The sequence below is a fragment of the Sorex fumeus genome, unplaced genomic scaffold (assembly GCF_029834395.1).
Source record: "Sorex fumeus unplaced genomic scaffold, SorFum_2.1 ptg000131l, whole genome shotgun sequence".
Classification (NCBI taxonomy): Eukaryota; Metazoa; Chordata; class Mammalia; order Eulipotyphla; family Soricidae; genus Sorex; species Sorex fumeus.
In genome coordinates, this window is record NW_026606188.1 from 16,154,393 (window position 1) to 16,176,485 (window position 22,093).

General features: G+C 40.5%; 1 protein-coding gene and 1 pseudogene across 1 annotated transcript in view; one reads left to right on the top strand and one right to left on the bottom strand.

Annotated features, from left to right (window-relative positions):
* Nucleotides 1-22,093, top strand: part of CAMK4 (calcium/calmodulin dependent protein kinase IV) — a 290,358-nt gene that overhangs the window by 91,215 nt on the left and 177,050 nt on the right. The window lies entirely within an intron of this gene.
* On the bottom strand, nt 5,846-6,196 carry LOC130046194 (translation machinery-associated protein 7-like; annotated as a pseudogene).

Sequence of the window (22,093 nt, forward strand, 5' to 3'; positions counted from 1 at the left end):
AACAAGATGAGAACGCTATTCAGGTCTCCCAAAGAAGAATAGAAAGAGCTATGCTTGGAATATCACGTTTCACTCAAATGAGAGAACGAATCCGGAGTTCTGACATCCGTCGACAATCAAGAATCAGGGACGCTGTCTCATTTGCCAAGGTGTCGAAAATCAGATGGGCTGGTCACGTAATGAGATTTAAAGATGACCGCTGGACTAGAGCTGTTACTGACTGGATTCCAGAGGATGTCAAATGACCGCGTGGCCGCCCACCTTCCAGATGGTCAGACTTCTTCGTCAAGATCATGAACGATCGGTGTGAGGCTCTTCATGTTCCCAGAGCGAACAGATGCCATTGGGCTACACTAGCACGCGACAGGGACAAATGGAGACGTTACTGGCGCCCGCTCGAGCAAATCGACGACTAACGGGAAGTTAAGTGATTAAGTGATTAAGTGATAAAAGAGCAGCAAAATAAAATCGTTTGTAAAGAGAGCATTATGCTTTTGTTGAAATATAATTAGTACACAATACTTTGTTCTCTTTTGCGAGCTCTCGGAATTGCTAAGGACCTCTGGTTTGAGGTCATGTTTAACTTCCTCTCTCCTCAATCCTTGATGCTCAGTGACCCTCGTCATGCAGCGGTGGACCTTTCCAGCAGAGTTGGGGCATGGTTGGGGAAGCGGGGGGGGGGGGGGGTGGAAGTCCTGTGGCCAATTAGATGGAAGTGGTGTTCCCCTGAGGTACTTGAATTTATGTCAGAAGTAATAAATCACTGTCACTGTCTTCCCATTTGCTCGAGCAGGCCCAGTAACATCGTGAGACTTGTTACTGTGTTTGGCATATCGAAGATGTCACGGGTAGCTTGCCAGGCTTTGCTGTGCAGGCGAGATACTTTCGGTAGCTTCCTGGGCTCTCTGAGAGGGTTGGAGGAATTGAACTCCGGTCGGCCCTGTTGGCCGCGTGCAAGGCAAACGTGCTACCCGCTGTGCTATCGCTCCAGCCCAAGAAATAAATAAATAAATAAATAAATAAATAGTTGTTAAGGTAAAGCCTGGGGTTGTAGCTAAGGGGATACCAGCAAAAGTAGAAGCCGAAAGAAGAGGCAAGGACAGCAATGGAGAAAGAAGACAGAACTGTAATAGGTATAAGTTTTGAGCCCAAGTAGAATCCAGGGTAGGAAATGATCAGGATACATTCCATTTCTCCAAGTGGCAGGCAGGGCTGTGAGATGGTGATGGCAGCCCCTGCTGAGACTCATGGCGCCATAGTGAGCAACTTGTTAAATGCCTGGCTTGTCTATGTTTCCAACTTCTGTGTGATCTCTGTTCCTGTTTACTATAAAATTCTAGGTAAGCCATGTACTAAAATCAGTCATGGTTTGTTTCAATGGCTTTAGACTTTCAGAAAACAAAGAGATCGTACAGAGAGTAAGGTGCTTGCCTTGCATGTGGCTGACCCTGGTTTGCAACCCAGAACTGCACATGGTCCCCTGAGCATCCCTAGCAGTGATCTCTGAGAATACATCCAGGCGTAAGCTCCGAGCATCGTTGAATATGACCCCGAACAAATGAAAAAGAGTGTAGTCCACAATATTTAGTATTTTTGATTCTTCTTTATAGATGAGCATACTTAAGATCAAGTATTTATTGATTGTCTTGTGATTTGTGAAGAAGAGAGGAAAACAGTGCATTATTTGGAAAGTAAGGAAAGAGCTTCTCTCGTTCCCTTCTTGTTACTAAGGCTCCTGTTGTTAACCATTCCTGGCAGTTTTGCTGCTGTTTCATTGTGTGCAGCTCTTGTTTTCTGTCTACCAGCAATGTTTCAAATATAGGAAGCTCAAGGTTTGAGTTGAAAAGCAATGAAATGTGAGCTGAAGAAAATGTATGGAACTTAGTAAAAAGAAAAGAAATCCTGAGAGTATACATTTGGGAAAAACACTGGCACCTTTTGGAGGCATTTGAAATATGACTCTGTTCTCAGGGTTGATAGATTTCCTCTAATACTTTATAAAATGTCTCAGACATTTCTTGAGAGAGAATATATATTACATTATTATAGGTTATTTAAGGATAGACTGCTTTATGGGGATAAGATTTAATTTAGGATTAAAATGCATGTTTGGGTTTACAATGCAAGGAATCTAGAATTGAGTGCCAGCATTGACTGGGAGGATGGCTCCAAGGGCTGGAGTTGTATGAGGGAACCTCAATTTGATCCCCAGCACTTCAGTTAGTGATCCTTGAGCACTTTTCTGGAGTTGCTCCCAAGCACTATCTGGGTGGACCCAGACAAACAAACAAATCCAAAACAATACTGTTTTATTTTTGAAATGAAACCATTGAGTACATAATACATGCAGAAAACTATGTTCTGAGGTCAGGGATTTCTGTTGGGGATTGTGAGAGTGGAGAAAAAAGTGCTTCAAAAAAAGGGAGGATAGAACTGGAGTGTTTGTGGGAAGGTAGGAGGAGCAGGTGGTCCCTGGTGGATGATTGTGTTGGACGAGTTTAGATGGACTGAGAGGGCGTCCTGGGGAGAAGTTGAGGGAGAGACTTGAATGGGGTCGTGGGTGTGTCTTAGAGGCTTAGTGGTAAGGCCTGATTTTACAACTCATTGAAAATGTAAAGGGCTAGCTGTGAAAGATAAGCTATTTAGTGACAGTAGTATAATCTGAGTTTTTTCATATTCTAGACCATCCAAGGCAGTCGTCACTGCTAAGGGGCTATTGAGGGATGGAAGCATGGCTCAGACCCTTGAGCTGGGTCACACTAGCACAGAACATGCTAGATTTTAAAGAGTCACTACAAGGCAAAAAAGAAGGTAAAGTGTCTTTAATTAAAATGCTAGTTACCTGTTGGAATAAAAATAGTTTGGATAGATACAGTTTTTATTGGATATGTAGTTGAAATGATTGTATTTGAATATTTCTAATATATATTGATACATATTAAATTTGGACAGAGCCTGGCAAGCTCCCTGTGATGTGTTCAGTGCCAAAAACAGTAACTATAACAGATCTCATTCCCCTGACCCTGAAAGAGCCTCCAATCATTGGGAAAGATGAGTTAGGAGAGGCTGGTAAAATATTAGGGCTGGGACGAATAGAGACGTTACTGGCACCTGCTCGAGTAAATCGAGGAACAGCAGGATTACAGTGGTTACAGTGATACAGTGATACGTATTAAATGTATTATTTAAATTAATTTCACCATTTATTTTTAATATTTTTTTTGGTTTTGTTTTTATTTTTGTTTTGGTTTTTGGGTCACACCTGGCAATGCACAGAGGTTACTCCTGGCTCTTCACTCAGGAATTACTCCTGGTGGTGCTTGGGGGACCGTATGGGATGCTGGGAACTGAACCCAGGTTGGCCGTGTGCAAGGCAAATGCCCTAACCGCTGTGTTATTGCTCCAGTCCCTATTATTAATTTTTAAAATGAGTACTAGGCATATTAAACTACATGATGCCATCATTCATAGCTAGACTCATCTCCAGTCTGCAAAAATTAAAGTTATCTTTTAACTCTTAGTTATGTGCCCATATCTTTTATAGCAGATATTTTTCCTTTTGGTTCCATGTTTACTTGTGGAATATTTAGGAATTTTACCCATTCTGAATTTTTCCTGTCTATTTCACTTCAAATTTGAGGAGCTGAAAAACAAAAATGGGTATGTTCATGCCTCCTCTCCTGTTCTCACCTGGGTGTTGAAGAAGCGCATTCATTCCTGAGTGACAGAAATATCTGGGAGTTAGACTCTTGGTAGCTGGAAGGTGTACCCAGTGTTGCTCATTCCTCTTGGCACTTTGGGAACCATTGTGGGGTGCCCTGGATCGAACCTGGGTGCACTCCCAGTCAGGCAAGCACCTAGCCTGCTGGACTGTCTCTCTGATTCAGAGCCAGATTTACTCAAACTATGGCTGTGTTTAGAATGTTGCTGAGCAAAAATAATTGTTTTCTTTTTAAAGATGGTGGAAAAGGATGTAGGTAGGAAGATGAACTTTTTTTAAATGAACTTTTTTAAAATATAAATTTATTTATTGAATCACCATGAGAGTAGTTACAAAGCTTTTGGGTTTAAGTCTCGGTCATCCAATGATGAAACACTCGTCCCGTCACCAGTGCACATTTTCCACCACCAAAAACTCCAGTATACTCCCCATCCAACACCTTCCCCCTACCTGTGTGGCAGATGATTTCCACATTATTCTGTCTTTACTTTGATTACATTCAATGTTTCGACACCAGACCCACCATTATTATTTGGGATTTTACCCCAACACTCAGATCTTCTGAAAAGGCAACATTAGACAATTTGTTTTCTATTGCTGATTATGAATAATATCATATGTTGTCCGTAGCCCCGCAATTTTGGAATTCTGGGATCATGGGATTATGGCCTCTCTGGCTCCTGAACAAGTTGCTGCTTAATGGCCATGGTCCCAGAGACTCAGAAACAAATTCGGAACCCAGTGACTTTTGGAAGAAATGTGTCCGGACTCCACATTAGGTTACTGGCCCCGGTCCACCCTAGGTGGGAAAAGGTGCCAATCCACCATCTGTTCCCCCGGTGGCTTGGGGTACACCATCTTCCAGAGTCCAGTGGACAGCCAGGTAGAGACCCGCAGTGACAAAACATTCGGGGCCTCATGAGAAGGGGCTGGAGGTGGCCCTTTCCTCCCCATCCCAATGAGACCCCACGTTGCCACCCACGACTGGCCTCTCTGGCTCCTGATCAAGCTGCTGCTTAAAATGAACTTTTATTTTATAGGAAGACCTGCATCTGAAAAGCAGAACAGATGATTTTTTTCTAACAATTCAGGGAGATTTGTTGGTTTTCTGCTGTTTTTAACTAGTCTCTGTAGTGCTTACCTTTACATAAACTTGGTTCTAGTGTAGACCTGAACCCATTGTTGGCACTATCCATTCATGTTTTTTGCATCTTTTTTTCTGTGTGGGAATTGAACTTGTGTCTTCACACATGCAGACAGGTGCTAATTGCCGAGCCTCACACACTGCATACTGTTTTATTGTTTTTTTTTTTGTCTCTTGTTTTTCTTTCTGAAGTATTCTTGAAAAAGATTAAACTGAGCTGATTTTCATACAAGAAAGAGAGAAGTCACTTTATTCTGTTAAAGATCATTTATTCTGAAGAGCATTGTGTAGAATTCTTCAGTTAGCACTTGAATTAGTTGAAGAGACACACTAAGGAATATATGTTCTTAAATTGAATGCCTTGGAATATTTAACCTTGAAAATTATCATTGTATTTTGATTAAAAGTAAATTTTATATTTTTAAAATTATATTTTACCTTTCAATGTAAGGAAGTTTATAGTAACATTTCTCTTTATTCATTCTACTGCTTGGTTGGAATTAAATGTTGTTGGAAATACTTAAATTAAGATATGTGTAAGTATATATATTTAATGACATCTTTAAGTTCTGTCTGCTTTATGTTTAAGTCAGGTAATAATAAAGAGGAACACTTTTTTATTAGAAATGAGATAAAAATGCTAATAAAATGATTGACAAAGCAAATGGCATTTATTATGATGATACTATAATCTGTGGAATACTATCTGGAACAGATATTGTATGTATTACATGATGCATCATATTGTGGTATAGGTTATTTTCCATTTAATTAATAACCCAGTTACATTTTTCTTTTCTTTTTTTTTTGTTTCAAATGTGTTGGTTTAATTTCAGATGGTACAAAATAAGGGATAGACCAAACACTTGAGAAAAGTACACTTTGGCAGGGTTCTGGGCTAGGTTTACTGACTTCACAGCTACCATAAAAATAGCTGAGAACCAGAGAATGAGCAACCTTATGAATTCTTTTTCTTCCTCTTTTTTAAATTTTTTTACAGAAGTTTATTCTTAAGTATACAACAGGTTCCAAAAACACTTCATTCTAGGTACTTCTGGCAACTGAGGTTACTCAGGGAATCCAGATGTTTAACCAGTAATAGAAGATCCCTATTATTTTTAGCACATGGAACAGCTTACTTTTTGCCAGATTTCTTAATTCCACCAGTGGCCAGGGGATCCTTCCCCGCGGCCTTGGGCTTTTAGTTCCTCGAGTTTCTTCTGCTCCTCTTTCTGTTTCTGCTTGAATGCGTTATCTTCCTTGTCCATTTCCTTGGCCTGTTTCTTTGGCTGTTTTAGGGGCTTCTTCTTGCCACCTTCGTGGCCGGACATGCGCCTGCTGCCCCTCGCCCGGGCTCTGCCACAGCAACATTTTAAAAAAAATTTTTTTTTAAAGAAGGCCTTTGATTCTGTTGAGACGGAAGCGGTCATTGATGCCCTAGCCAATCAGGGCATTCAAGCCCAATACATCAGGATCCTCCGTGAGCTGTATTGCGGATTCACTACCAGGATCTCACCATTCTACAAAGAAGTGATCGTTGATGTCAAGAGAGGGGTGCGGCAGGGTGATACCATTTCACCAAAACTCTTCAGTGCCACCCTCGAGAACATCATGCGACAACTGGAATGGGAAGGAATGGGAATGAAGATAGATGGTCTTCATTACACCTCCGCTTTGCTGATGACATTGTTTTAATAACACCAAACATCAGCCAAGCGGCACAAATGCTGGCTGACTTTGACCGTGAGTGTGGAAAGGTAGGACTATAGATGAATCTTACGAAGACAATGTTTATGGGAAACAGCCTTGTTCCTGACGCCCCATTCGCTCTCAATGGAATGACCATCTCCGAATGCAACAGCTATGTGTACCTAGGTCGAGAGGTCAACATTACAAATGACCTGGCACCCGAGCTGCGCAGGAGGAAGAGAGCGACTTGGAACGCCTTCAAGAACGTCGAAGAAATAGCTAAGAGGACGAAGAACCTCCGGCTCCGGGCACATCTCTTTGATTCCACTGTTCTTCCTGCATTAACATATGACTCAGAGACCTGGGCCCTACGTAAACAAGATGAGAACGCTATTCAGGTCTCCCAAAGAAGAATAGAAAGAGCTATGCTTGGAATATCACATTTCACTCAAATGAGAGAACGAATCCGGAGTTCTGACATCCGTCAACGATCAAGGATCAGGGACGCTGTCTCATTTGCCAAGGTGTCGAAAATCAGATGGGTTGGTCACGTAATGAGATTTAAAGACGACTGTTGGACTAGAGCTGTTACTGATTGGATTCCACGGGATGTCAAAAGACCGCGTGGCCGCCCACCTACCAGATGGTCAGACTTCTTCGTCAAGATCATGAACGATCGGTTTGAGGCCCTTCATGTTCCCGGAGCGAACAGATGCCATTGGGCTACACTAGCACGCGACAAGGACAAATGGAGACGTTACTGGCGCCCGCTCGAGCAAATCGACGACTAACGGGAAGTTAAGTGATTAAGTGAAGTGATTTTTTTTTTAATTTCTGGGCCACACTCAGCTGTGTGATTCTTGGCTGTATGATTCCAGAGCTGATTCCTGGCTCTGTTCTCAGGGAACACTCCGGAGGGTACTCAGGGAACTCTATGGAGTGATGGGAATTGAGTGCACACTTGAAATCTTTTTATATAGGATATTAGCTGTTGGCTGAACATGTTAATTTACTGGTTGTGTGTGATGTTTTCTCTTTCCATTTAAATATTTAATATCTCCCAAGACTGAAAGTGTTTTCTGATTAGATTGTGTGTATACTGTGTTGTATGTGTTTACTGTGTTACAACACAGTATATACACAATCTAATATATATAACTGTGTAATATAAAATGCATGCCTTCCTATTATTTATATTTTCCCCAAGCTCATTACAACTCTTTTTGACAAAAAGACAGCTTTCAACAAAAATTCCTGCTAAATGAGCGAACTTAGGTAAAATTAAATAAACTTTTACATTATTTCAGGTCATAATAAAAAAAATGTTTTGGGAAATACATGAATCTGTCAAGACCCTAAAATGTATCCCAAGATTGCCTTACAAGTATATTAAAACTGGCCATCAGTTAAAAATGTATATTATTTGCCAGTGAAATATAAGTATATTTTAGAGGCTTAAAATTTAGTTTTATAATCTAAATACATAGATTTAAAAACATAAAGTGATTTTAAGAATCACAGAAGACTATGGGATAACCAATGTTTTCTTTAAAATTTTAATTTATTATGTTTATTTGTGAATATTTTGCTAGAGGTCAGACTGTTAGTAGAGAAAATATACAATTTAATATGTAAGTTTATTTTTGAAGATCAATCCAAGGCAAGATCAAAACATCTCTAGAGTTTGAATATAGTGCTTTGGTAAAAACATGGTTTGTTCCAAGATGTCCAATTGATTAACTCTGTTGTTATAACATGTTAATTGCATGAAATACTCCTGGAAGCATTCATGTAATGGAGAGTAATGGCTGATTATCTGAGTGTTAGCCCGAGATATTGAACTCATTAAAAAGGTAAAGGTAAAGGTAAAGGCCCTCCCGTTGATCGTCGATTTGCTCGAGCAGGCCCAGTAACGTCTCCATTGGAGACTTTGTTGTTACTGTGTCTGTCATATCGAATACTCTCGGTAGCTTGCCGGGCTCTCCGAGAGGGGCAGAGGAATCGAACTCGGGTCGGCCATGTTGGCCGCTTGTAAGGCGAACGCCCTACCTGCTGTGCTATCGCTCCAGCCCAGAACTCATTAAAAATGCATCCTAAAATCTCAAATGAAATCCAGTTCTTTGAAAGAAAAATGAAATATCTAGCAATTTATAAGCAAAGTTTAATTCTAGATGAAAAATGTAACTGAGGTGTAGTTTACTTCCCACTTGTTTCGTGGTTTTATCTATGTGGAGTGCTTATCCATTGCTAGTGATTAACTGGCCTCCATACCAGATAAACTGATGAATAGTTGATGGCAGGGACTGTGGTTTTTGATGTGAGATCTGATAGCCGCATGGATCTGGGCTAATAGGTACTTCTGCGGTTGTGGGCATCATGTGGAAAGAAGTGCTGAGGGCCTCGAAACTTAATGCTCTGTGGTCATGGACACCCGGACCAGTGGCCGGCCACCCGTTGGGCTGTCCATGTCCCTGCACAGTGCTTTTTGACTTGCAGCAGCACCCATTCCCTCGCCACCTGCCTGCCCAGGGAACAAATGTGTGCCCAATTACTCATTGCCTGCTTTTAAGCTCTCTCTGGAGATGTTCGAGTTGGACCTTCTGAAGCTCCACCCTCAGTGGGTGAGTTGGGGCATCGTCCCTCCAGTGTTGCCCCAGACTTTGTGCCACCCTTTGGGGCTGGGGTTGAGGCAGTGGGATGCTGGCCCTTGCTGTGCCCTTGCAGATCTCATTTTCTTCATTCCAACATGCTCTCCCGGAGTCGACTATCCTTAGCCAACGCCCTTCAAATTTCATTATCTCTTTCAGACACATGCTTCATTTTATTGTGCTTGTGTTTGAGCAGACTCTGAATAGCTGTGGGAGTCTCCCCGAGTCACCCTGTCAGTGCTCAGAGGAGCATCTGAAGCCGAGAATTGCACACAGAACTTGAGCATGGAAAGCATGCAGCCCCATTACTGAGCAGCTGCCTGGCCCTGTCGGCTTACATTCAGAAACCAAGTTGGTGATAATATGAACTGAACTAGATGGGAATAAACACGGGGTTCAAATACTAGAATTTATTTACTGTTGAAGGCTCAGCAGAGGCGCATGTGCTCTCAGATGTGTGGGTCAGTACTCTGGCTGTATGGCCTTTGACCTTTGGTTGCTGCCTGGCTGTGGATCTCTGAGTCCAAGTGTGAGGGATCACCTTGACTACCTCACTTAGCGGGGCCTTCTCTGCTTCCATCTTATTATTACCTATTGCATGTGCTTTTGTTCTTTTTTAAACCTGCATAGTTTTCCACTGTGTGTGTATACTGCAAACTTTTGATCCATAGTTGAGCATTTGGGTTGATTCCATATCTTCTGAGTTAATTTTTTTTTTTCTGTTTGGGATAGATGTGGAGAAGTTGTATCATGGGGTCATGTGGAAGTTCTAGTCCTATTTTTAGAGACTAAAGCTACTCAATGTAGCTTTCTACAGAGACTGAACCAGATGACATTCCCACCAATAGTGGATGAGGGTTCCTTACCATAACTCTGCCAACACTGCTGGTTCAATCTTGTTTGGTATATGCCGTTCTCACTGGTGTGAGATGATATTTATTTTATTTTTGCATTTAGGCCATACCCAGCAGTGCTCAGGGCTTTCTCCTGGCTCTGCACATAGGGAACAGTCCTGGTGGGACTTGGGGAACCATATGTTGTTTGAACCTGGATCAGCCATGTGCAAGTCAAGTGGCCTACTATTATCTTGCCAGTCCTGAGACAATATTTTAATGTTTTGATTTGAATTTCCCTAATGTCCTAAAGTGGCGATGAGCAACTTTTCACAGAAGCCTCTTCTCTCTTGAGGAAAATGATGCAGGAGAGAGCAGCAAACTACTTCATGGTGTGGAGGAGGTTTGATTCTGGACAGTCGTCACCCTGCAGTGTGTGTATTGGGGCAGGAGTTGGAGTGTACCAGGCTTGCAGAGTTAGCGGCTGGCCTTGTGCTTTGGTGGAACAGGATTCTCTGCTTTTCATAGAAAGTTTCTCAAAGATCAGAATATTCTACAAAGTAGCTGTGTTACTGTCATCTTTGATCTCTTTCCAGAAGAGAATCTATGTGGGGGATTTTCCATCTTCTCAGTCCCCTGAGGCAGTGAGGTGGAGTAGGGTTGCTGCTTCTGTGTTTTTTTTTTTCTTTTATTATTTTTTTTTCTTTTTTTTTTAGCTGCTTTTAAACAAGTTTTTGAGGGAAGCTAGACTAAAACTTTAGTGCCATAAAAGTTAAACTAAAAATATGAATTTCTGAATTAGAAATGTTAGTGTCTTTCTTAAAGCAACTATTTGGGTTTCTAATTATGAGTTTTGGTACAAAATAACTCACTTATTCTAGAATTATTTTTTTTTCATTGCTGGTTGGTGTTCCCTTCAAGGTGCCATAGAGGTGTTCATGCATCAGAACTTTTTTTTTGGTATACAATACTGTAAATAATGGTATACAATACTGTAAATACTCATGTACATAAATCTGATACACACTCATCACCAGTGTACCCCTTTTCTCCCCCTCCCTCTCACCTGTCCCCCATCTTAATGTGTGTGTATGTGTGTATGTGTATGTGTGTGTGTGAGAGAGAGAGACTGCTCCCCCATTATGTTGTCTTTGGATTTTTGTTGCTGCATCACTAATGTATCTTTAAGTCCCACAAATGAGAGAGATAATTCTGTATTTGCCCATTTCCTTCTGACTCCACTCAGTATGATATACCCTAGTTCTCCATGCTGTTGCAAATTAGTGCATCTGGAACCTTAAGTCCCAAAGTGGAGGACTTCTCATAGTATGCTGAGAGAGTAGGTTTGAGGAAGTGTTGGATAAGGCAGATAGAGGGATGGTTTCAGGCACCAGCTGTGAGACCCGGGACAACCCTTAATCGTATGACCTCGAGAAAGTAAGTGACCTTGTTTGGGTTTTATATTTCCGTCTGTAAATGAGCATAAGATAGCTAACTCTAGATATTAGATGAGACTTCAAGTAAAGAGCTTAATATATAATTGTTTATTAGAGTAAGTGTTAGTGTGATCCAAGGGACTGGAATTTACTCATTTTTGTACTGATCTCATCAGGCTTAATCATAATTTCTGGAGGTTCCTCAATTTATTTTTAACTTTATTTAAATAAAGTAGTTCATTAGAGAGTTGTTTCATGTGTTTCATGTTCCAGCACCAATTCCACCACCAGAGACCTTCCCTCCACCATGGTCTCCAGTTCCCACCCTGAATCCCACCAAGGTCAGCTGTTACATCTTCCCATTGCATTTTAACTCTGTGATCTTAGTTATGTTACTTCTCCATCTCAGTTCTCTCATGGCTTCAAATGAATAGGTTATTGTCATGAACATATTCATGCAAAACAGACAGTGGGATGTCATTTATAGGATATATTGACTGTTTCTGCTTTATCATTTGTGTTCAACGAAACACCCTCTTTAAATGAATGCTGGTTTAGCTGATAGTTTCTCCAGTACATTCTTCTGTGAGATTTTGTACAAAGTGTCCCAACACAGTAAGTTGTGCACAGTTTGGATATTGAAATGCTGTCAAGTCAGAGGGGAGGCCAATACTTAAAGTTAATGTCTGATCTGAAATGATGTATAAGATCATGGGAATTAATTGATTGCTTTTGTAGAATTTGGGTACATAAAGTTATAGAAATTGAGTTTTTCATTCATATGAATATTAGGATTCTTATATGTCTGTATTTTTTACTAATTAGGGCAGTATTCCCTTGTATAAAGATAGTACTTTTAAAAAGTTTAACAGAAGTTAATGAAAAAGGTAACCCAGTATTAAGGAAATGGTTCTGAACTTTTGGAGGAAAGTGTCTTTTAGTTCTTAGATTAGATTTCTTTATAGAATTTGGTAGTTAGGCTCTGTAATTTTGAAGGAAAGTTGGTAACACTCTTTGGTGCTCTTGAGAACTTGTGAGGAGTCACATTGGCCATCTCTGGCCAAAGATTTCACCAAAGGCATATCAAAATCTGTATTATAAAAGTAACATTTAATATGAAGAACCTGCAATTTTTGAGTCTGAAAATTAAGTTTTTAGAAAATAGTGTGTATTTCATAATATAATTTTATAACAACAAAATCTATTAGTGAATATGATGTATTTATCTTCTTTATTGTACTGTAATTACAAGAAAGTAAATTGCTTCATATTTTTCTGGCGAATGTAAAGTGTTGCCCATTTGACTCATAATACACATTGTATATTGCAAAATTTTGCTTTATAATTGATCATTAAATTCAATAGAGCCCCTATTTTAAAAAAAAGATAAACATAATCTATTATCTGTCAGAATCGTTTCCTGATAAATTGGGAATTTAAAACCTTAGTAGCTAAAATATATACACAAGCTAATGAAGTAGCTCTAATCAACACAATAGTATTGTTTTAATTTTTACATTTCTAAATATAATAAAAACAATTCCATCAAATAATTGTCTTGTTAATAAGTTCAAATTACTAGTCCATCATCACAATGAATAATTGTAAAATGGATTCATTCAGAGTTCATAATGATAGAAATTTGCCACTAGGATTATTTTATCTTATTTAAAATTATCCACAAATAAATATAAAGAGCGTGTTCTTAATATTAACAGTTTTATGAGGTGGAACTACTAATTTTGATAACAAAATGTCATTTCTGATATCAGTTGATACCGTGGTGTTTTATAAGAATAAGAGAACACAGCAGCACAGCGACATGACAAGTGGTTGGCATTTATGACCCCCACAGGGCTATTGGATTAGTAGACAAGGGAAAGGTCATGGTTTGCACAGGTAATTAGAGACTGTTGCCAGCATTAGCTTTCCAATTGATTAGGGAGAGAAATGTTGATCTAAAATTATTTAATGTACTATTTAACTTGTGCAACTTAATGACTATTGATTTTTTTCAGATTAATTTGAAATGGGTGGTGAACAGAACAGAGATATTCATTTATTAATGAGTCTCTGCTTATCAGACTAGGTTAATTTTCACTAAAGATTTTGAGGTCAGATAGAGTATGCAGAAAAAGCAGAAAAATTAATTAATTTAGCTTCATATGGGCTCAACTGTGCCATATAACTTTTTATATTAAATACCAAATTAAAATCTCACACAGTCTTAGTTGTTGAGGATTATGATCTCTTTTCTTTTTAACATGTAAGGAAAAACCCTCTAAACCGAACTGCAAGCCTGATTTTTTTACCTTTTTTTGCTTTCAATTCTCAATCTCGAATTTTTCTTCCTTAGTAAGTAAAAAGGAACTAAGTTCATGTTACTTTTGAAAATTAATGGTGTTCTTTCCTCTTGCCCAGTGTTTGCTTCTCCCATACTTGTTTCAACACTTGTTCTCGGTTTTCCTTAGTCTGCAGCCTCTGGCCGCTGCTTTTACTGGATGACTTTGCTTGCCATGAGAATGATCCCAGAGGGCTGCAGCCCAGCCTTTTTGTCTGCTCGAGTTACATGTGCTTCCCTGCTTTCCTCAGGAGGCAACTCAGCTGTCTAGGATAAAAAACTTCGAAAGGGCACAAAGGAGCTTACCATATTGTGTGGCTCATTAAACAATAATTAGATGTCATTACTTAATTAATGGAGGAAGCAAAATGGAACACTGCATTTTAGTCATTAAAGATTGCATTTTAGGTCAGCTCGAATTATTCTGTGACCCTAGGCAAGCGTTACCAATAATAAGGAAATTGACATTCTCTCAAGAGATTTCCAATCATTTCAAATCAAATCACTGTCATAGGGTGGTGACCTAATGCTGCAGCCCCCCCTTCTAATCTCCTTTGGCCATTTGCTCTCCATAGGAACTGGGAGGAGATGACGAGATGTCACAGCCTCCTAGGAAGATGCTATCTCCAAGGCTCCTTCCCCGTCACCACTTTGGAAGCTTTAGTTGGGGTGTTTTCTGCTTACCGCTGTCCCACTTAACTGTCTTCAACCACTCACTCCTTCCCCAGACCTTTGGGAGGAGACAGAGCTGACAGTGTAGAAACCCACTTGTAACTTCCTTATTTTCAGTTTTCCTTTGAAGATTAGAACACTGAGGTGACCTGTCTCTGATAGAAGTTGAGTGATCTGTCTTCCCCCAGCTCTGTGGGTATGAACCCTTTAGCTTTAAATGGGTGCTGAGGTCGGGGATGGAAGGTCTGAGAGACTGCTGGCTGGGACACGTTTCCTGCTGCACAGACAGCTCCATTGTTGGTTTAAGTTATTTTTTAAAGTTTTTTTAAATAACATTAGGGTAATATGTTTACTGAGTGAGCTGATAGGGCCCAATGCTTTACAACAATTGATAAATTATTGGCAATAAGGAATCTGCAATTTAAATTAGTATCACATTTTTAGCAAGAATGATAGTGATATTATAATCTGTTTCATAGTTATGTAGATAATTATGTTTCTTGAAAATATCAAAAAACAAAACGGAAAAAATGGAGTTAATTTTGTAATTGGATCCTGAAATACTTTGTGTCTGATTTAGGACATACAGACATTTGTTTTTACTTTCAGCTACCTTTGTCTCTTTTGTGTTTGTTCCAAAAGCAAACTCTAGGAAAAACTGTATTTCCAAAGGATTGGAAATCCTGTGGTGCCCCAAAGCCACCAGCGCACAGAACTGAAGAGAACTTGAGTTTCCCTTTCCATGAACTATAATAACAGCAAGTAAAAATCGTAACTGTTAATGCATTTTAATCATAAGACATGCTCAGAGAATTCCTCCCTAGAAACTGGCTGGCGTGAGGAGAGGTTTGTAAAATTAGGGCAGCTACCACAATGATGTGTCAATAGTGAATGTAAGATTTCATATTTATATTATGGTAATTTGAATGAGTTCAGGTCAGTTTCCATTTGTGCTTGGATAGATCTTGGCTTTAATATAAAGGATATATGTTGTTATTTTCCCAGAGTGTGTGATCAATATAAAATCATGGTATACCTTGTTATAAGACAATTTGGAGGCCTGGCGGTTCAAGTGGCAGTAGTGTTATGATGGAAAATCATGATATGTATCTTTGGTTTTATAGTTGAGTTCTAAAGAGATGTTTTTGCTTTTGGATGGAAAGTTTTAAAAGATGCTCACTCTGTCTGCTCTTGGGATGATTGCCCCTGTTCCAAGCTGAGGAAATGCTAATGTTAGGAAACTCTCTATAACCATACCGATAATATACCATCATGTGCGTGCTTCCCACTTTGTTTGAGAATGAAACCAAGTAATGATGAGTTTGCAGTGATAGCCTATAAAAAAAGGCTATTATAGACCCCTGACACAGGGTCTCACCTAGCCTGCTCCCACTGTGTTCCTCATGGGTGGCCTTAGGGTGCTTGATTAAGCAAGCTCCTCCTCCAGCTGTAGACCATATGCTGCCAGGAGTACAGCCCAAGTTTCATCCCACCACTGCCATGTAACCCAGTAACCTAGCCTCACAGGGCAGCTAAACAAAGAAAAGTAATAATGAATTTAGGTTTTCATAGGGATAACACTAATTTGTTTCAAATTGTAAATAAAATGTGAATTTTAAAAATTTTAATTTAAAATTTTAATTTAAAAAATTCTGTTAAATTAATGGGGCATGATTGTGTTCATTAATCAGTAAGTTTTTAATACAGAAGTATGTACTTTAAGTTTTGGGAATCTAAGGCATGAGGACTCACAAAGTCCCCACATGAAGGGCGAGGTGCTTAGCTAACTTTTCCAGAGGCGCAATCCAAGATTCAAGAAGATCAAACCATGTCACAGAGTATGGTCAGGGACAACGTCATGAATTCATGGCCTGAGATTCACGCAGGGTCATGTGCAGAAGAAATCTGCCCTCCTCTAAAGCTTTCCCACCACCATTTTGATTGATTGATTGATTTTTGATGGTGGGCAGTGGTTGGGGCCACCCTCAGCAGGACGCAGGGGCTATTCCTGGCTCTGAGTTCAGGAGTAACTTGGGGGTAAATGTGCAATCCTGGGATTCTAATAGGAGTTACTAGGGTGTAGATAATCGTCCTAACCACCCTTCTATCTCTCTGGACCCTGCCCAGAAATTCTGAATAATTTTTAACAAGGTGTCATATTGTCCAGGTGTGAAGTTACATTTTATCTTCAAATAAATAGAGAATCTAGAATCCCAAGACCAGCAAAGTGAACAAAAACATAGCATTTGATGAAAGGAGATCTCTTAGTAAAGTATATAAGAATAGGTTAAGAAAGAAGAACAGTTTTGTATATGCAGACATAAAGAATAGAAGCACTTGGTTCACTTTACTGGATCTCTTAAATCCCTAGCTTTTTATCTGTGTTAAGGAGATAATTATGAGTACTAATTGTTGGCTAAATAGACTTAAGTACATTATTTTAAAGACATTAGAAAGAAATATTTATCTATGACAAGAAGTGGCTTACTTTTAGGTCATAGCCTAAAAAATGATTAAGCTTTGCCTATTTAAATTACACGCTGGCAAAGTTTATGGTGTCTCGAGTCACCTCTGAGCCTGTGTCTGGCCATATTCCTGTGCTAGCCAGTAGGCATCGCAGAGTGAAATACTGTTTTCTTGAGAAAGATTCATTAGTCTCTTTGGGGGTTGATTGCATAAAAATGACCTTGAGTGACATTTATTTTATGCTCATGTCAACTTTATTAACCGAAAGGGAGAGACAATAAAACATTTTGTTACAGGGAGGAAAATTACTAACAAAGTGAATGTTCCAGGCTTTGCTCTCAGTCAGAGAAAATTCAATTAATACCATTCCCAGAGGAGTAGTGTCCACTCTAATTATAAGATAGATTCAAGTTGCTATGAATGTCACTAAAAGAACAAATTGCCTGGTATTAATGAAAGATCCACAGGATAATGTTAACACAGAGATGGATGATAGAAACTAATCCACCTATCTGTAAATATGATAGTTGTATAGGTAAAACTATAAATTATTCAGTTTTAACAATACATATTTTTTAAAATAATATGTATTTTATAGAAACACAATTGATAATGATGGAAAATAGTAGACATAAAATTTTCCTTTTACAATAATATTCTCTCTTTTCCTCCCTTCTCATATTGCATGTAAGGCATTAATTACCATGCTAGAAATATTAATGTGCATCTTTCATCCCATTGCTTCATGTTGTCTGTGTTAATGTGGTGACTCTGTGGTCTGCCTTAGCTGCGTGCCAGCCTTTATGTGCAAGTCATGCCCAAGAGACATAGTCATTTGATCAGTACTACTGTAATAGGAAGTGATGTTAATAATTTCTGCAGTGGTGAATTTTTAAACACCATAGTACTCATCATCTTCAGGAATATGGTTGCTTCGTATCTCCAGAAAGACAAAAGACTACTGTATGTCTTGGATATGAAGGTGAAACTTGTGTTCCATCTGCTGAGACACCCTCTGTGCACAGCCTCTGTGAGCACTACAGTTCCTGTAGGAGATGCCCATGTGTGTATGCAATTCCTGGGCCAGCAGGGGTGCGGGAAGAGTGCAGGGTGACCCCACATGACTTCAGCATAGAACGGACAGAATTAGGTATGTGTGCCAGGGAAGGTTGCTCACGAGAGGTAATGCTTGTGCTTAAAGAATCACCAAAATCCTACTAAACAGAAAACCAGAGGAGAATCTAGCAGAAATTGTGCTGTGCTCAGAGTCAGTGATTTTGCTGCTGCTGGCTAGAGAGGAGGACACAAGGAATGAGAACAGAGGGCACCGGACAGGAAATCAGTGAGCATGGGGGGACGTGGAATTGGGCTCCTGTTCCACAGACATTGTGCTGGTGGGATCAAGAACAGCAGAGGAGTAAGGCTGCAGTCCCGGAACGACCGTAGAGCTATGATAGGAACAAAAATTGAAACCATGGAAATTGGTTTGCAATCTAGAAACTATCCTATTCCTGTTTATGTGCTACTGTAATATATTTCCATTTTACTTGATATTAAATTTAATCAAAATTGTATATGTTTCACATTTCAACATTTCTTTTATTAAGACACAGCGTTTTGGGGGTGTCTTATTGGTGCTAGGGGTCACAGGCCTACATGTGGTGATGCCATGGAGGTTATACAGTGCTCAGGGTCGCACCTGGACCTGTCATTGTAGGCATGTGGTCTGCTCCTTGCGTGGTCTCCTTGATCTTGCAAGACAAAACCTTTATTTATTTGTTTATTTTATTGAATCATCACGAAAATAGAGCATTTAAAATTGTTTATAATTGTGGGCTGGAGTGATAGCACATTGATAGGGAGTTTGTCTTGCATGAGGCTGGCCCGGCCGACCCGAGTTCTATTCCTCCACTCCTCTCAGAGAGCCTGGCAAGCTACCAAGAATATCTTGCCCTCATGGCAAAGCCTGACAAGCTACCCATGACGTATTTGATATGCCAAACACAGTAACAAGAAGTCTGACAATGGAGACGTTACTGGGTTGACGAACAACGGGAGCACAGTGCAGTGTGCAATTGTGTTTCAGTCATACAGTGTTCCAACACCCATCCCTCCACCAGAGTAACATCCAGCACCAGTGTCTCCAGGTTCCTTCCCATCCCTTCAAGCCTGCCATCCCTCAACTCTGCCTCTATGGCAGGCACCTACCTCCTTTCTCCCCCCTCTCCTCCTCCCCCTCTTTCCCTCTCTCCCTCACTCACTCTCTCCCTCTCCCTCTTCTCTTTCTTCTCCCTCTCTTCCTCGCCCTTCACTCCTTCCCCTCTCACTCTGGGCACTGTGGTCTATGGTACTGATGCTGGAAGGTCATCCTGTATAGCCCTTTACCTGCTTCCTGACACGATCTTTAGTGCCTGGTTGTCAGAGTTTAAGGGGGAGCCACATTTCTGCTCTTAGTGATCAGGTGCAGTGGCTCCTCTTAGAGTTGGTGTTGTCTTTGGTTAGTGGAAGGGAGTAATTAATATTGTGAACCTTTATTTCTTTATGTTTTTTGGCAACACATAGTAGTGCTCAGGAATTATGCCTGGCTCTGTGCACAGCAATTAATAAAGAAATCTATTTATTATAATTTAGGATGGTATAGTTTTGAAATTTATATTGATATACCCCTGAAACCATATTTTGATGTTATTTTTGTCATCATGGTTTGCAACATTGCTCAGTATAGGGTCCCATGCATTCAATATTCTGTCAAGCACAGTGACCATTTTTATCCACCTTTTGTCTTAGGATTCCCCTCTGAAATTTCTCCCTCCCAAGACCCCTGCCTTAGTAAATTCAGTTCTGTATTTTAAAAATGGATTGGACCTGGTGGGAGGCGTCCTCAGCCTGACCTTGTTCCTGCTTCTCTCTAGGGAGACTATAGACACCCCTTCTCCCTGCTTGATTCAGATCTTACTCTGTTTCCACCCTCCCTCATTTGTGGGTAAACTGGCAGAAGGCAGCCCAGCCTCCATCCCTGCCTCTGAGTCACTGTGCATTACTGAGACCCCAGAACTCTCATTCAAGAGCCATTTTGGAGTTCCTTCCCCTGAATTGTGCAGATTCCCGACCTCTGTTCCCCACCAGCCGGACATTAGTGTACACCCACTGGTAAAGCTCAGTGGCTTAACCTAGACTCAGCCTACCCACAGCAGCTATTAAACCATGGGACCCCTAACTAATTGCTTCTTCTCACCACTGCTAAGTTCTTTCTCTTCTATCCAGTGCCTCTGGCAGCTGCACCCTTCAGTCCTAGGTGGGCACTGGCTGACTGGCTGACCGACATTTCTTTGCCTGCAAGTCAGAGGTCATGAGCCCCCCTCTACCATCACGGCTGCTTTGCACCAGTCACAGTCCCACCCACACCTCGACTGCTGTGCTGGGCAGAAGCCCCTTCCTCCATCACTGGTCCTTCGTGCAACTGTGACCTGCATTCCTTGAATCACCTTGGTAAATGGGCCTTTGGATTTTGAGTACCCTGCCCCCTCCAGGTGGGCCATTCTGGGTCTACCAGGCACCTTGTGAGCCATACTGCACCACAGCAGCTCTCTGTCTCACAGCTCCCAGGGCACATGGACGTAAGTTATAACTTCCTACAGTGAGCCCACGACACGGGGGTAGTCCCAATGCCTCTAGGGATAGGATGCTAGTCAGAACCTATTCTTAGTTTGTTCCCCTGTCTCACAGTGGGCGTGGGGGAAACCACAAGGTGGTGAACAATTGGGAGTAAACAATCATTGAACCCCAACCCCCAAATTACTGCCATAGGAGAGGCAGGGCCATTATAATAAAAGTGACCCTGTACTCTGCACCCAGAATTCAAAGCAACAAACCAGAAACAGCAAAAATGCACTGAGTTATACCTGAAAAAAAGGAAAAGAGACACATTCATCTGAATCCCTTAGGGAGCTCCTTCCGGGAGATGGGGTGAACTACAAAGAGTCACCCCGTCCACAGAAGGCTCAGTGGAGAAACCCTGTAGAAACTCACCAAACTTGGGGCGAGAGGGAGAGTACAGAAAGTAAGGTATTTACCTTGCATGTTGCGGACCCAGGTTCAATCTTCTGTATCCTGTATGATCCTCCAAGCCTACCAGGAAAGATTCCTGAGTGTAACCTGAACATCACCACGTTTGACTCAAATAACAACAACAACAAAACAACAACAAATCCAAAAACCAAAATACAAAACAACAAAACACTCACCAATCTTAATGAGTGAAGATAATAGCCAGAGACTCTACCAGTACCAACCATCTCTAGAGCCTTCAGATAACAATTTTAGCTATACCATGGTGAGACTGTTTAATAAGGTCAAAGAAACAACGGTAGAGGTTGTCAATAAAGCACAAGAAATTATGAAAGTGGGAGAGAATTTGAAGTCTTCCAAAGGAGCTAAGTGTATGGAGTGAAACAGCCTCCAGCAAGTGATGTTGGGGAAATCCGTCAGTCAGATTTTATAAAATGAACTTAGAACTCAAACCCTTTTCTCACTCCATTCACAAACATTGATTCAAAATAAAGGCTCAATACTGGATCAAAATCCATAAAGTATAGTGACTGTGTAGGCAAACCTCTGTGATACAGAATCTAGAGGCATCTTCAGATATTCAGTGACATTGACCAAGCAAATGGAAACAAAAATACATTGGACTGCATCAAATTGAAAAGCTTCTACACTGCAAAGGAAATAGCTAGAATAGAAACCCACAGACTGGGAGAGAACATTTGCCTACCACTCATTTGTTAAAAGGTTGGTATTCAAGATATAAAGCGTTGGTAGGATTTTACAAGAAAAAAAATTAACTCCATTGAAAATTTGGGAGCCTGGCAAGCTACCGAGAGTATCTCGCCTGCATGGCAAAGGCTGGCAAGCTACCCGTTAAGTATTCAATATGCCAAAACACAGTAGCAAGGAGTCTCACAATATAGACATTACCACTCGAGCAAATTGATGAACAATGGGAGGACAGGACAGGACAGGAAAATTTGGGAGAAGAGATGAATAGAAACTTAAAGAAGGCACATAAGTGAGCAATAAGTCTATGAAAACTGCTCTGTTTCACTTTTCATCAGGGTAATTTAAATCAAAATAACTATGAGAT